A 15,531-nucleotide genomic window follows, 5' to 3' on the forward strand; every position below is an offset into this window, starting at 1 on the left:
GGCCTATTAATATAAATTATATAACACACTATATAATTTACTAATAGATAATATATATTGGTTCCTACTTGTAGAAAGTAAACTCTGTAAGACAGAGGTTTCTGTTAGTTTATTGATGTGTCCCTAATGCCTGGAAGAGTGCCTGGCATGTAACATGTTCAAAACACTGAGTGAATAAATGCATAAACATGTGGCCAACCTGCTGAATACCCTTCAGTGTGTCCCCACTGCCCGAGGGCTGTCCAGACTTCTCAGCCAACACACAAAGGCTCCGATGATGCAGCAGCCCCTTCCCATTCCTTCAGCCCCAATCTCTGACAGTGCCCCCACACTCCCAACAATATAATGGCACTGAACTATCTGAACTATTTGCAATTTCCTGGCCCTACAGCTGAACATCTTCTGCTGTCCCAAGAGCCTGTTCTCTCTTATCTTCCTGGCAAATATCTCCCACTTTTCAGGATGTCACTTCAACTCTGAAGCTTTTCTTGACTTTCTAGCCCCTGGTGGAATGTATTTCTCTCTCCTTAGTGTAGCCTGAGAGAGTTCTAGCTCAGCAGCCAAGTCACTGTATTAATTTTATTTATTTCTGTGACTGTCTTCCTTGACTACATTGTAGGCCACATGGGAGCAGAGGATATATTCAGATACCCAACATTTTGCATAGCACAAGCCAGCTCATATGGATCACAGTTATTCAATATATGTCGTCATATATTTCTAAGAATGAGTAGAAGATGTCCATTGGATTCTGCTAGTTCCAATACTGTCTAATAGCAGTGGGTTAGAAAAGAAAGCTCCTCCAGATCAAAGATTTTGCCGATGTGGTTCAAACAAACTCAAGATTGGTGCTAATGCTTTCAAAGAAGATAACAGCAGTGAGGCAAAGATTACTGAATATGGAGAAAGAGCAGAGGTCTGACCAGGAGGAGCACACAGTGATCCAGGGTACAGTCTCATACCTACTAACGGAGGCATGGCAGTCAAGGAAGGGTCATATCGGAACCACCTGATCTTTGGATTTTTCCTGAATTATATTAACTCCACAGTCTCTCTGAAAGTATGGCAGCCAGGGGAAGGGCAATCAGACATGAGAGGATTACTCCAAGGAACTTTCCATAATGGAAGCTAAATAAAATGTTAAGGCAAGAACAAGTAGAGAAATCAGAAAGAGAAAACAGAGAAAAAGAAGAAAATTAATTTTTAAAAAAAAGAACTGGTGGATTTTTTTTCTGCTACCCAGACTGCCCTTGCAATGCCCTATTTTTCATTAGCCCAAATTTCAATCCATATCCTTTCTATAGGAGCGATCTCTGAGTTCTAGTCCCATAAAGTTTTTTCTGTGTTGCCCTTTTAGCATAGCTTTTAAGTACCTTGCCCTTTTCCCATTGATCATAAACCGTCTTCTCAGTTCAAGCATTTTTCCTTGTTTTATTATCTGTTCCTTGGCCAGGGTCACACAACATGCTAACAAAGGTTAATTACTTCATTAATTGCCCTACTTTCCCAATATGCAGTATTATCTTTACCCCTTCTGTTCAAAGATGAGTCGAATCCATCACTAGGATTGTGCATGAAGGTCCGTCAGTTAAACTTCAAATTGTAGGCAGGGAGACGAGGAGCGAGAAAAGTCTGCAGTGCTACAGCTGAAAGTTCTCTCCAAAATGTGGTTTATACCTTCAGTTTATCTTGCTAAGCACATTATAACCCATCATGGGCACAGCTCTGTTTCCTCCATCCCAACCTTTACAGCAAAATACACATCTGCAACATAAATAGACCAGGAGACTCCTCTGCCATCTTCCCAGGGTATTTCCTTCACTCTTACATTCAATTAATTCATTCAGCAATCAAGAGAAAAGCATCCACTATGAGTCAGATACATTGCAAAGCTCTGGGCATACCATAATAAATAAGACTCTGCTCTTAGAATGTATGATGTAACTACAGGAAAAAAAAAAAAAAGTAAACCAAAGAATTTTGTAAAGAATAATGAAAATAATAGTTGCTGAAATTTATTAAATTCGTACTATGTGCCAGCCACACATTACTTTTCATGTGTCAACTCATACATTTAACTCATTCCTGTATTAATTCAAACAACCCTATAAAGGCAGATACTATTATTATTCTTTATTTTGCAGGTGAAAAAAGTGAAGCACAGAGAAATTAAGTAATTTGTCCAACTAGCTGATGGACAAAGAAACAAGCCCAGATTTGAAACCAGACACATACCTTGAGGCATTTAAAGCAGACTGAGTAACCCATGTGTACATAATTACATATGTACATAGGGGAACTCCACACACATGAGAGAGTTAAAGACTTCACACACATGATTCAGGGGCAGAAAGTTAAAATGAGGTATACAAGCGGTGCTGAGGTAAAGATGAGGTAAAGTGCCTTGGGGCTTCAGAGGAGAAGAAGGTCATTGCAGGACAATAAGAAGAGCAGATGTTCGGTAATCAGTAGTTTGCCCAGCCTTATAGATAGGTCAAAATGTTATCTCTGATAATCTCTTGCTATGAACAAGGCCCCTAATTTACATTCTCCTAGGCATTTTAGGGAGAGTCGAAGCTTCTTTTGAGCCCATAGCATTTTAGTTGCCTTCAAAATAATCTGAATATCACAGAGGCACATCTTGGGATGACTCATTATAAACCCTAGGCCCAGGACTCCATTCTTTAACTCTGCCCTAGAGATATATATCTACCTGGAATCTCTGTTCCTGACTTACTGGCAATCACTTCTCTGGCATACACTGAGCACTTCTTCCTATGTGCCATACACTGTGTTGGATGTACAAAAAGCCTGCAAAAAAGATCACAGTTTAAATGGAGTACAGAACCAAGTAAAGATGCAATAGTAAAATGAGGCACTTGGAAATATAAAGAAAAAGTTTAAAAGGTACAGAAGAGGTATTGGCAGGGAACGAGTGTTTTCCATGGTAAGGGTAGGAGAAAACTTCTCATAGGAGGCGTTTGCACAACCTGAAGTGGAAAAGGCACGGAGAGCAGAGGTAATCCTCATTCTTTTTCTATAGTCAAGTCTCTCCTCTTTCAAAACCTTAAAATTTTCTTCGAAAAGTCTCCCCCTTAGTTTTTGTGGTGGTTAATTTCATGCGTGAACTTGACTGGTCCACTAGATGCCCACACATTTTGTTAAACATGGTTCTGAGTGTGTTTGGTAAGGATGCTTCTGGATGAGATTAACAGTAGATTGAATAAAGCAGATTGCTCTCCCTAAAGTGGGTGGGCTTCATCCAACCCGTCAGAGGCCTGAGTAGAATAAAAGAGGGAGTTAGGTAGAATTTGCTCTCACTACTTTACTGCTTTTGAGCTGGGACATCAGTCTTCTCCTGCACTCGGATTAGAGTTATACCATTGGCTCTCCTCCATTTCCAGCTTGCAGACTCAAATGGTGGGGCTTCACAGACTCCATAGTCATGCGCCAGTTCCTTATAATAAATACTATTGGTTCTGTTCTGCTAGAGAACTTAAACTAATTCGATCTTACTCTGATCATCTTTTTTCTGTATTTCCCTGAAACACAGGAAGAAATCACAGGGAGAAATCACACAACTCGATATTCTTTCCCTTTGCTGCACCCAGTAGCCGCTCAGCAGATATGGTTGCCTTGTGGACTGAACTAGGATTTCGCAGCATAGGGCAACAGCAGGAAGGAGGCTCATCTTTCCATGGTCATATGCTCTCTCCGGCAACATCACAGATTGCCAGATGTCCTAAGGCAAACTGCTGACAAACTCACTTTCTGCCAAAGGGTTAGAGGTTGGCCAGACTCTACAGGCTCAGGCTCAGGAAGACATAGGCGGAAGAGTCTTCTAACTAGGGCAGTGTCTGAAAGTCTGGAAGATCACATCTCTATTTCATCTTGTTGTCTATATCCTAGGAACTTAACTGTGTCCTCAGGTTCTCTTTGTTGAGGCCTGTTTGTCCATTCAAGGAATCTTCCGGCACTAAGAAGTCCAGCCCAGCATCCTCACTGTGTGCAGAATACACTGTGTACAATCCACATCTGGCAAAAGGAAAACATGCAGGCATTCTTCCACAGTAACCCTATGGGTGCAGGCCAATCTCAAGATATTGATCACCAGCTCATCCATCAGTGGCTAGATTTCGCCCTTCATATCTTCAAACAGGATTGCCACAGTCACTGTGAACCTCTCAAACTGCAGGCGATTCACAATGATCTCAGTAGTCTCAATGATTTCCTTAGAGCATCTCTTTTTGAGTTGAAATCAAAGGGAAAGCTCCACCCATCCTTCCCCTTTAGAATAAGGTGAGATTCCCAGCACACAAACAGCTCTCCCCAAAATGTCTTCTTCCCTAAATCTTCTTTTCCTGTGTTATAAGTCAACTAATTCTCAGCCACCTATATTCTTCAAATTTCAATTGGGATTCTCTCTCATAACTCACTTAGTTATCTGATGCTTCTATTTTAATATTATCCTGTTGTGTGACCATTGCTCAGTCCAGCCCAGCTTCAATGAACAGATAAGAAGGATTGTGGTTATCTTACCCAGACATTACAGATTCAGAATTTATATTGACTAAAAACTTGATTATGTCTTATTTACAGTTATTCCTCTTGCATACTCATGAACTTAATAAATTTCTGTAATCCATAATTCTTAAAATTCCAAACTAGGTAAGTTCATGTCACTGAGGACATTCAATTAGCCCTTTACGCTGGCAGTTGGCTCATTTAGTGACATACTATGAAAGCTTCTGTTTCCCACAGATTTTCTGAGTTCGCCCTGGAATCCTTCAGTGTTAATTTATTTCTCACCAGTCAAAACACAAGTCAGGACAATGGATTAAAGAAAATTTACGTTCTTAGTTATCTTCTAAGCCACTAATTCTCAAACTTCGCATGAGGCCTTAGTTAGTTAAGCCAATCGATTGAGAAGGTTTCACTTGTTGGAAAGTTTAGCTTGAGGTAGACAGAAGAGAGAGTCAAGTGGTGACAAAGTTTCATGGAGTCTGGCTGACTCCTGGTGAGTTCTCTCTGCCTGGTTATGCCAGAGAAAGAAAGGGAGGGAGAGAGAGAGAGAGAGAGAGAGAGAGAGAGAGAGAGAGAGAGAGAGAGAGAGAGAAATCTCTGTGTGTTCTCTCGTGTCTCTTTTTATAAGGGCATGAATCCCATTGTGAGGGTCCACCCTCATGAGCTCATCTAATTCTAATTACCTCCCTAAGGTCCACTTCCTAATAACAGCACACTGCGGGGGGGTGGGGGTGGTTAGGGCTTCAACACATGCATTTTGGGGGACTACATTCAGGCCATAACATACAATCTCATCTCTGATAAAGCATCTGAGATTGAAGCCTGTCCGTTTTACACACAGTACAGAGTTCACAGGGCCATTAAGAAAAGCCTGCAGAAGAGAATGCACTTTGAATTTTCTTGTTTCTTATTCCTAAATCTAAAGTAACTGCACAGCTTCAGATTCTGGAGCTATGTCTTGTTCAATGTGGGCCTTGCATGAATATTTTATAAGCAATCATACTGCTATGGATAGTGATAAGATCGCTGGGCAGGAGCTGCTGGCATCACAGTCTAATTCAATTCCAGCTTTATTCATGGAATCAGGGCAGCTTCTAGCAGCTAAATAGAAGACAAAAGGTGAAAAAAAGGCAGATAACTTGGCCTCTAAAATACGTCATGTAAATATCCTGGCCAAAGTACATTCTCTTGAAACCCTGTAACTCTTAGGTATAAAAATCTCAAATGAAACTTAAGTAAAATTTTCTTTTTCTTTTTTAATTTTTAAAATTAAATGTTAAAAGCTTTTATGATAATATTTATAGCATGTATAATAAATGAAGAACAATAATAAAATGAACATCTGTGTACGTGGCCCTAGCTTCAGAAATGGAATAACAACATCTTTCGTGTTGCCTCTGTGTCTTTGCTGACCTCATTCCTTTCCTGTCCTCTCCTTAAAGTCACCACTGGCTAGAATTCTGTGTTCAGGTTAAGGTTGAAAAAACAAATGAGAATAAGAATATAGCACAAATAAACAAATCAAGACTTTTTCATTTTCTCTTGTTATATGTAAATTTTTGGCTACAGGTCCAAAAATGAGATAGAAATGAAACAGGTAAAATTCTAATATTATCAAAAGCAGCTCATTCTGGATGACATCAGCATTATACCTTCCCAGAGTAATAGTAATGGTAGTGGGACAATCACTATATATATGATATATATACCACTATATATAATATGTATCACTATATAAAATATATATCACTGTATATAACATATATATTGCTTTTTAATCCTCCCAACATTGTGAATTATGTTACTCTCACTTTATAGAAGATGGAAACTGAGGCTCAAAGATATAAAGTAACTCTTTCAAGGCCTCACCTCCAGCAGGTGATAAAGCTGAGATCAGAACTCGAGACCTCACAACTGCCCTGACCACAACACCACCTCATTCTCCCTCCTAGAGTGACAGCCGACAAGTCATTGATGACGTTAACAACACGAGAGTGAGACCAACCAGAAGCAACCATCTACAATTATAACTAAAAAACATATGATTTTGAGGATTGTCACTTGTTATGAGAATATATTAAGATGAAGATGGGTAACATTGTCAAGACCATTGCAAAAATAAGACGAACAAGACAGAACCTAAAGGAAAAGCATTTAAGTTTGTTTTTGTTGTTGATTTGGTTTTGCTGATGGTCCTAATCCAACACTGTTCCCTGGAGAAAGGCATGAAATCCAGCAGACATACCATTTAGTCACTAGAAAAGAGTGTCAGTTTAGGTTATGTAGGCAGCACACATTGAAGCATTTTTAGAAATGCAAGAGGTTTACTGAAAATGTGGAGGGAGGGAAAATGCCCTTGAGAGTTGTCTTAGTGTGTTTGGGCTGCAATAGCAAAAATACCATAAACTGGCTGGCTTAAAAACATCAGACATTTATTTCTTACAGTTATGAAGACTAGGGCAAAAGCAAGGACATTCTCCCTCTCCCCATCGAAAAAGACAAAGAGAGAAAAGAAGCTAGGTTGGGCAAGAAAAGCCTTTCGACCTGTCTCCTTGTGAGAGGAAAGGGAGGAGGAAGCAGGATCGGACAGGGAGAGTCTCGGACAACTCTGCAAGTCTCCCACCTCAGTGCCTGAGGGTTGTATTTTCTCCACATCTTAGCCAGCACTTAGTATTATCTAACTTTGTAATTCTTGACAAAATTATGAGTGAAAAGTGATAATTTTTAAATTTAATTCATATTTTCTTAATAGTGAGGTGGAGCACTTCTTTATATATTTATCAGCCAATCAGTTTCCTACTTTATGAATTGCCTCTTCATATCCTCTGCCACTTTCTTTAAATTTTTTGTCTTTTTTTGTTGATTTGCATAGTTTCCTATACATACTGAATATTAATCTTTTATCGATATTGGAAATATTCCCTTCCAATCTATTGCCCAGATGTCAATTGTCTACGGGGTCTCTCATTGTACAAAATACTTAATGTTGCTATATTTAGTCACACTCACTGCATTTTTTGTTTTTGGGTTACTTTTTTGTCTTCTGTTTTTGAACTTCTGACATCTTATTTAAGAAAGTTGTATCTATTATGAGATCAACAAGAGTTTTGCATTTTTATCTTTCATAATTAAACCTCAAATCCATTTTTTAAATGCTGTGAGGACTCCAACTTTATTTCCCTCCATATAGTTAATTTGTCCTGATTTGTGATGTTATTCCTGATACATAATAAATATTCATGTAAACATAGATCTGTTTCTGGACTGTATTCCAGTCTAGTTATAAAATACCACTCAAAGGGTAAATCTCTGCAATTTAGTTTTTCTTAGCTATTTGTAAAACTTTATTCACCCATATAAATTTTAGAATTAGCCAACTTTCTCCTGAATAGATCCTACTAGTATTGTTCTTAGAATAAAATTTAATTTATAGATTAATTTTGGACAAATTAGTATATTTACAATGTAAATTATCTAATCCATGAACATGGTCATTTTATACATTTTATTTCCTAAGGATTTTCTAAGAACATTTTTAAATAGTTATGCTAAACTGTTATAGTACCTACTGTTATACTACAGAGAAACCCACAAGTGTAAATAAAATGTTTTATGAGAAAGATACAAATAAAATTGATCTGTGTAAATTATAATAGAAGATTGTGCCTGTTTCTGGCTTACAGAACATAGAAGTGATTAAAAAATAATGTAGACTAGAGAGTTATGGAGTCAGTCAGACCAGTAATTGAATTCCACATTCTTTACTCACTGGCTCTAGGAATTTGAGCAAATTACTTAATCTCTTGTGCCTGAATTTTCTCATCTCCTAATTTCCTAGATTTCCTAATATAGAAACAATACCCACACATAAATGAAATGATGTGTAAAAAGCCTGGCACATGGTAGGTGTTTGCTAAATGTCAGCATCCCTTCTCTAAGTTTTCCCTTAGGAATCAGTCACACAAAAACACTAACTTTCATTTTCCAGCATCTTTGATAAGGGAAGACTCATCTTCAACCCTATCATCCTACCCCTACAGTCTTTTCTCACCTTTAGGGTGAGAAAATAAAATTCATTTTGGTCTTAGAAAATGCCAAAGATTGGTGCCTCGCCTTCCTTATCTTCCTATCTTATTCAAGCACTAAATTCTCAAGCCCTGAACATGATTTTAACCAGTCATGTGTAAATGCAAATACAAAGTTCCTTCTCTTTTCCACTCTAGAGAGAAGCCTCTGAGTATGCCATATTCTTAATCATACATGTAATTGCATTCAATATTTCATGTACAGTTAATTAGCCTTCCAGCTATCCTTTATCACATTGTTCTATTTAATTCTTGCATGTGTTTTTCAAGTTGCAATTATATATTCATATTAGCTTGTGCATTTTTTGTCTCCTTCCTCCACTAGACTGTAAACTCATGAAAATGGGGACTCTAATTGTTTAATCCATCATTGTGTGCCCAAGACCTGCACCCTGCCAGAGTATATGTTCAATAAGTATGTATTGAATAAACGAATGCTTTTTTAATTAATTGATTATCTAAGTCTGAAGGTCAATTTATTGTCAACCAGATAAAGAATGTTCTTCATATGCAGACTTCATAAATTGACTTAGATTGTTTCTGCATATTCACTTTACTAAATCAGACCCTTTGATTTTTCGAGATAGAATTTTAAATAATGAAACTACATAAAGAAACACCAGGTATCACGACTTCAACCAAAATTAGTTCTCCTTCCATAGTAGCATTTTTTTATAAATAAGGTCCAACCATAAAGCATAATTCTATACATAGAGCATGTATTTAATAATTATTAAACAAACCAATTAAGTTATTAAAATTTGGATGCTAAAGTCAAGATTACTGCAAGGAAGTAACAGCAGATTGTAAAAGAAAAAACTTTAGACTTCTGGTAATTAGCCTTAAATGCCTAGGAAATGTAGATGAGATGAGATGCATGGGTCATGTTCTACCTTGTATGAGACATTAACACAAATAGTATAAAATCCCAACATATGTCCATAATATGCACACATACACACATATGTGCACTCAAACACAAAAGCTCCTCCCTTAAAGTTCACATGGTTGTTGCATGTGCCTACCAAGGAACCAGATTTGTCGGGACCTTAATCAGTACAACTTATATTTGAAAGCCTGTGAATACCAGGTTACAGGGGCCTGGTAAGAGGAAATGCAGTATTCCCTCTGGGAATCCCTAAATTCCTACACCCTCTCAGTTATGAAAGTCACCATAGCAACATCTATGTACATCACGGCTTCAATGTGGATGGGCCACAGCTGCAAAGCCCTACTGGGGATCCATCACACCCTGTCTGGCTGCATATTAAGTCAGAGTCATATTCTCAGATTTCTGAGAATTTCTGAGCCCTTGGGCTCATCCCAGGGGAAATAATTAAAGTCACAGTGACTTGAGTAGCATATGGGATAGCAATATGTCATTAGCTATTTTATGGTTCTAGGGTGACAGTCATTTCAGAAGGCAACTGACTGCACCTGAGAGGTGCGGCCCTTCCAAGTGGCTCGGAGGAAAATGCCCTCAGCAATGATGTCCAAGATCGAGTTACCTCAGCCAAAGAGGCTGGGCGAAGCCCTGTGATGCCAGGTCACTAACCACACTTTTCATTAGGGGTAACAGGACTTTTCTGATTGCTGTGACTTAAATTAAGAAATAAAGGCTATTCCTCAGGTACCTGGGTAAATGTCTCTGGTATTGTCCAGTTCTGAAACTGTCTAAATGCAATTGGGAAAATATACACTACAAAGATATCCAAGTGGGAAAAAAGAGCCCACGTATACTTTTCACAGGCTTCCAGATCTAATCCACCATAGTACATGTCATCGCTGAAGAGACAGACATTATGTAAGTTTTCATTTCTCAAAGATGATCTTCTAAATATCATACCCAGTATACTCGAAGGCTTACTTGTTAAGACCTCTGCTCAAATGTGTTGAAAAACCAGCCACCCTTTCCAATACATATGTTCAGGCTGTGCAGTGCACAAGTATGTCACATTTAAGGAAGCCCTATTCATATCAGGTACACATATTAACATTGGAGGGCTCATGGGCCATTGTAGAGATTCAGCCTATCAGTTAAGTCCTGGCTCATCAGGCAGGAACCCCTCTCTACATAAACCCACACTGGAACATATGATCACCACACACTTGGGAGACCGTACATGGACACACTCATTAGCAAACATATGTGTGCAGCTGTGCCTTATCATGAACTCACACTGGGTATTTTCTGAAGTCACATTTCTCACCTCTCTAGCCCACTACTCCCTTGAGTTCTCATTCCTTACACAACACCATCCCAACCTGACCCAGTCATTTCACTTGTGTGAAGAGGAAGCGTGCAAGCTGCTGGTATCTATTAGTAGCCAAAGATATATGAGTGGAAAAATGTGCAGCCTTCTAGGGCTCCAGAAAGCAAATATTGACAGGCTCAAAAATTTTTAATGAAGAAAACAGAGAGAAGATATTCTAGAGCATAGCATCAAAAAAGGAAACTAAAAAAAATGCAGTTCTCAGGATTTAATTACAAAAGATCTTTATGAAGACAGAAAGGGAAGGCTAAGTAAGAAACCCTCGTGACTCTGACAGCTTGTCAGTGAGCCTGGATTTAAAGAGAAGAGGTGTAAAGGGCACTCAGGATCTAGGGCAAATATGGAACAACAAAAAGAGACTGTACCAACAGTGTAAACAAGGCAAGCTGAGGCTTTCACAGGGAAATGATGCTCCATAGTATGAAGGTAAGTTATCTGCCTAAGGTCACATAGACACAGGTAAGTGGCAGAGTCAAGACTTGAACCCAGGTCCAGACTACACTGCCATCATACTGCTCCTCACAACAGTCAATCAGCAAGTTCCCTGGAGTGTGACCTCTTCTCTTGTTCAGGCTCTCAGCTAGATAATTTCAGTTTTTCCCAAAACATCTCTGCTCCTTATCTTGCCCTGTTGAAATCTATGCTCCAGGATTCTCCTAGACAAGAGCCATCTTCTTAAAATCTGACCATGTCATTCTTCTTCCAAAAACTCTTTCAGGGTTTTCCAGTCACCCTTGAAATGACATACCTGTCCTTGATTTGACCCCCACAGCCCCTGGAGCCTCACTTCATGATGCTCTTTGCCCCCACCATTAGGGGAAACACCAATACTGATCATGTAAAGGGCCTTCACGCTCCATGTTTCCTGACCTTTGTTCACATTGCTTCCTCAGTCAGGAATACCCTGTCCCCCCCGCCACAGCAACATCCTTCAGAATTTAGCACAGCTACCTCCCGGCCCCAGGGTACCTTCTCTGGCCCCCAGCCTCAGCAAGGCCCTGCTCTGAGTTGCCGTGGTACCTGTACCTCTCACTGCGCTTACATTGTGTGAAACCTTCCTCTGCCATTTATGAGTCTTTCTCCCTCACTAGATTTTGAACTGCTTAGGAAAGGGAACATTTTTTTTTTCTCGCCAACATCTATACAAACACATTGTTGCTCAAGAAATATCTGTTGAACTCTACATCAAGTCTAAATTCTCATGTGGCCTATTATTTGATCATCAAAATCCCCCCAAAGTTATCCTCCCCCCACCCCTTCCTCATGGGATGCACCCTTTACCTCCAGGCTAACCGGTCTCCTCATAGTCTCATATACACACCTTTTCATTTTTAAGGTCCCCTCTTCCTAAAACACCCCCTATTACTGGCCATGGAAATGCTACCTCTCCTTCCTCACCCAGGTCAAGGATGAACTTCTGCGCTAAGTCCTGGTGGCACGAGTCCTCTCTGTTCTTGCCTGCTCATCAAGCCACTAAGCACATGCCTAGCGGAAGCTGGCTTGGCACAGGCCTGGCTTCACAACTGCTGGACTTTACCCCTGGGCAATTGGACAGTGGGTCGGCTTGTTGGTCAGAGGTACCCAATGTCAGTGAACTTTCTTTCAGACACTAATCCTTCACGCTTCAGGCTGGGGGTGTATCCCTGGCTGCAGCTTTTTGGAAGCAGACTAAAAGAAAGAGACTCACCAGTTAGCATGCAGACATTCATTTAATTTCCAGTTTTCACTTATGCTTTCTGATGTACCTAATGTCCCTGGTCTCTTTCAGGCATAGTTTTCCTAAAGAGTAAACCCATGCTTTCCTTTGAAGGTAAAGAAAGGAATGCAGACATACATCTGCTCCTTATCGAGTCTTTCAATAAATTCCACTCTTTTCAATGTTTTTTCTTGCTGTAATCTTCTAAGGTAACTGCTACCTCCAGTTTGTAAGGCTTTCTGGTATTCTCTGGAGTGAGCGGGCTTCCTGGTCTTTATTCTCCTCAGCAAGATGCTCAGTTGCAAGTTCTGTATTAAATTATGAGATCGAATCTGTATTTACTTTTTTTTAATTTATTTTTCACCTTTCTTCAAAATATCAATTGATGAAAGCAGAGACTCTGCTTTGTTCACTGCAAAGAACATGGGTAGCACTATCTGATATATATATATACATATATATATATATATATATATATATATGTATATATATATATACAAGTATCTCAATATATACCTTGACTGTTGAAATAGTGTCTCTCTCTCCCTCTCTTTAACAGTTTATAATTGTTTTACTTGTATGCCATCATTTTAGTGGATTTCAGGAGTGATCCAAGATAAGTGCACATCTTCAACCCACTGGGTTTAAAGAGAAGCCTACTCTTTGTTGTCTTCTTGTTGTTTATATCCTCTTGCAGCCTATTTTCCACCAAAGTCCAGTGTGACCCTGTTGACACTTCAGTCAGATTATATTATTTCTGTGCTCAGCTCTCTACAGTGGTTTCCCAATGCACTCTGAGTAACATCCAAAATCCTCATAATGCTTACCCAGTCCTGCAGTCTGGTTCCTACTGTCTTCCACTTCTCACACTCTCTCTGCTCTAGCTGCTTAGCCTCCTTGCTCTTCCCAGGACACACAAAGCAGCTTCTCACCATAGGGCTTTTGTTCTCTCTGTTTCCTCTCCTTGGAATGCCCTTCCCCAAGGGAGCTGCATTACAAACTCCTTCCACTCCTTCAAGCATTTCACAAAGAATCTCCTTCTCAGTGAGTCTGCACTGACCACTCTATTTAAGATAGTAACCACCAACAGCCCCCTCCCTTTCTTCCAACACTTGCTTTATTATTCTCCACAGCACATATGACAATCTGACATTTTACGTAATCAATTTTTTTATTTAATTTATTTTCTACTTTTGCTCAGAAAATGTCAATAAAGACAGAGATTCTATTTTGTTCACTGATAAGAATACTGCCTAAAACATAGCAAGTGCGCAATAAATATTTGGAGCATGCATGAATGAAAACTAGAATGAATGAATAACTCCATTCCCCTAAGAACTTGAGTTAAGATACCACAGGGTAACACTGACCAAGGTCTACAAGCAGGTAGAGACCCCAATGAGAGATGGGGAGAATTCACCAGTAGGGAGCAGTAAGTCCAGGCTGGTGATCCAGGATAACACAAGGCCCTAAGGTTTTATGAAAAAGGCTGATTCCACCACCGTGTGTGGTAGGTCTGGAAACCTCCCCAAATCATGCCTTCCTGGCACAGGGCCATAACATGAAGACAGTGTCCCACTGTGAACTATGATCATGACCAGAGCCTTCAAAATCAAGCATGGGCAAGACCATAGATAGAATAATACCTGGGTCAACAAGAGTTTGGCCACATAATAAATGCCTGCACATGAGACCATTCAGAACCAGTGTTCAGCAATGTAGGCACCTGTCGTGGGGCTGAAATCAAAACATTGGTGCTTGTGGACTGACAAAGCTTGATAATTTTCTTTCTGCTTGGCCTATGGGAATTTAAATGGCCTTTAAACCAAACAGGCCCTCAAGATTCTGGAACAATTATAAGGGACAGTGAGAATGGAGAACAGGGCATCAGGGATGGACTGTCAAAAGATCAAAAGTAAGCTTCTTGATACTTGAGTGCTACATTTAGAAAATAATATCTGGGTGATTAATTTAGAAAATAAAAGCTATTTGGCCTATTATTTCTATGAAGCTGGTGAAACAGACCACACTGGCTAAAGCAGTAAGTGTTTAATGGAATAGTGATGAGTATCACCTATCTTTTAGACTTACTCTCATAATTTGTTGTAAAGCACCTGGCAGTGTCCAGAACACAGAAGTGCTCAAAAAATGGGGTACTAGCACTATTATAAGTAGTAAAAGACCAAAAAAGTGTTACTTGTATTTGAATGTCCACATGCAAAAATTAAGTCAGTATAATTTTCTCAGTTTACTCCTCACAAGAAAATTAAAAATGTAGACATCTTCCATCTAGGCACTGAGGCTGAGTCACTAGCATTATATAGGGAGAAAGGTTACATCAGCTTCAAGGAAATTAATGTTCATCACTTAATTGCTCTGCCATGCACAATCTATAGGCTTTTATCCCAGTGACTTTTTAACTATACTTCTCTCATTTTGAATTCAATTCTCTCTTTAGTAAAAAGAAAGTAATAGCTACCTCACAAGCATTTTATGAAGAGCCAACGAAATCACCTTTTTCAGCAACATGCAAGTGGAAGGTTTTGTTAACATTATCGTCATTGCTGCCCGTTCCCTTCAGAGCATAGACTCGCTTTATGCTTCAAAATCAAATAATCATAGTGCCCTTTTCATAGTCCATGAAACAATGTGTCCGGGAGCCTCCGAGGGGACAGGGTAAGCCAGACGTCTGTGCTTCCCTTCTGACTCCGCGGACCCTGTCATGTGCCATACGGGAACAACTGACGTGAATGTTCCATTCATAAGGTCCTGGAAGGATTTGATGTAAAAGACAGTGCGCGATGACATAATGACATTTTTACTTATTTTATTTTACTTATCCTTGGAATTCCTGGGAGGAATTATCAAATCTGAATTGATTGTACAATGCAAAAGACCATGCTGACAGTGCAACCACCATTTCCACAGAGCATTACTCAGCAGAATATCAACA

Source organism: Pteropus medius, unplaced genomic scaffold (assembly GCF_902729225.1).
Source record: "Pteropus medius unplaced genomic scaffold, Ma_sr-lr_union100, whole genome shotgun sequence".
In the NCBI taxonomy this organism is placed as follows: domain Eukaryota; kingdom Metazoa; phylum Chordata; class Mammalia; order Chiroptera; family Pteropodidae; genus Pteropus; species Pteropus medius.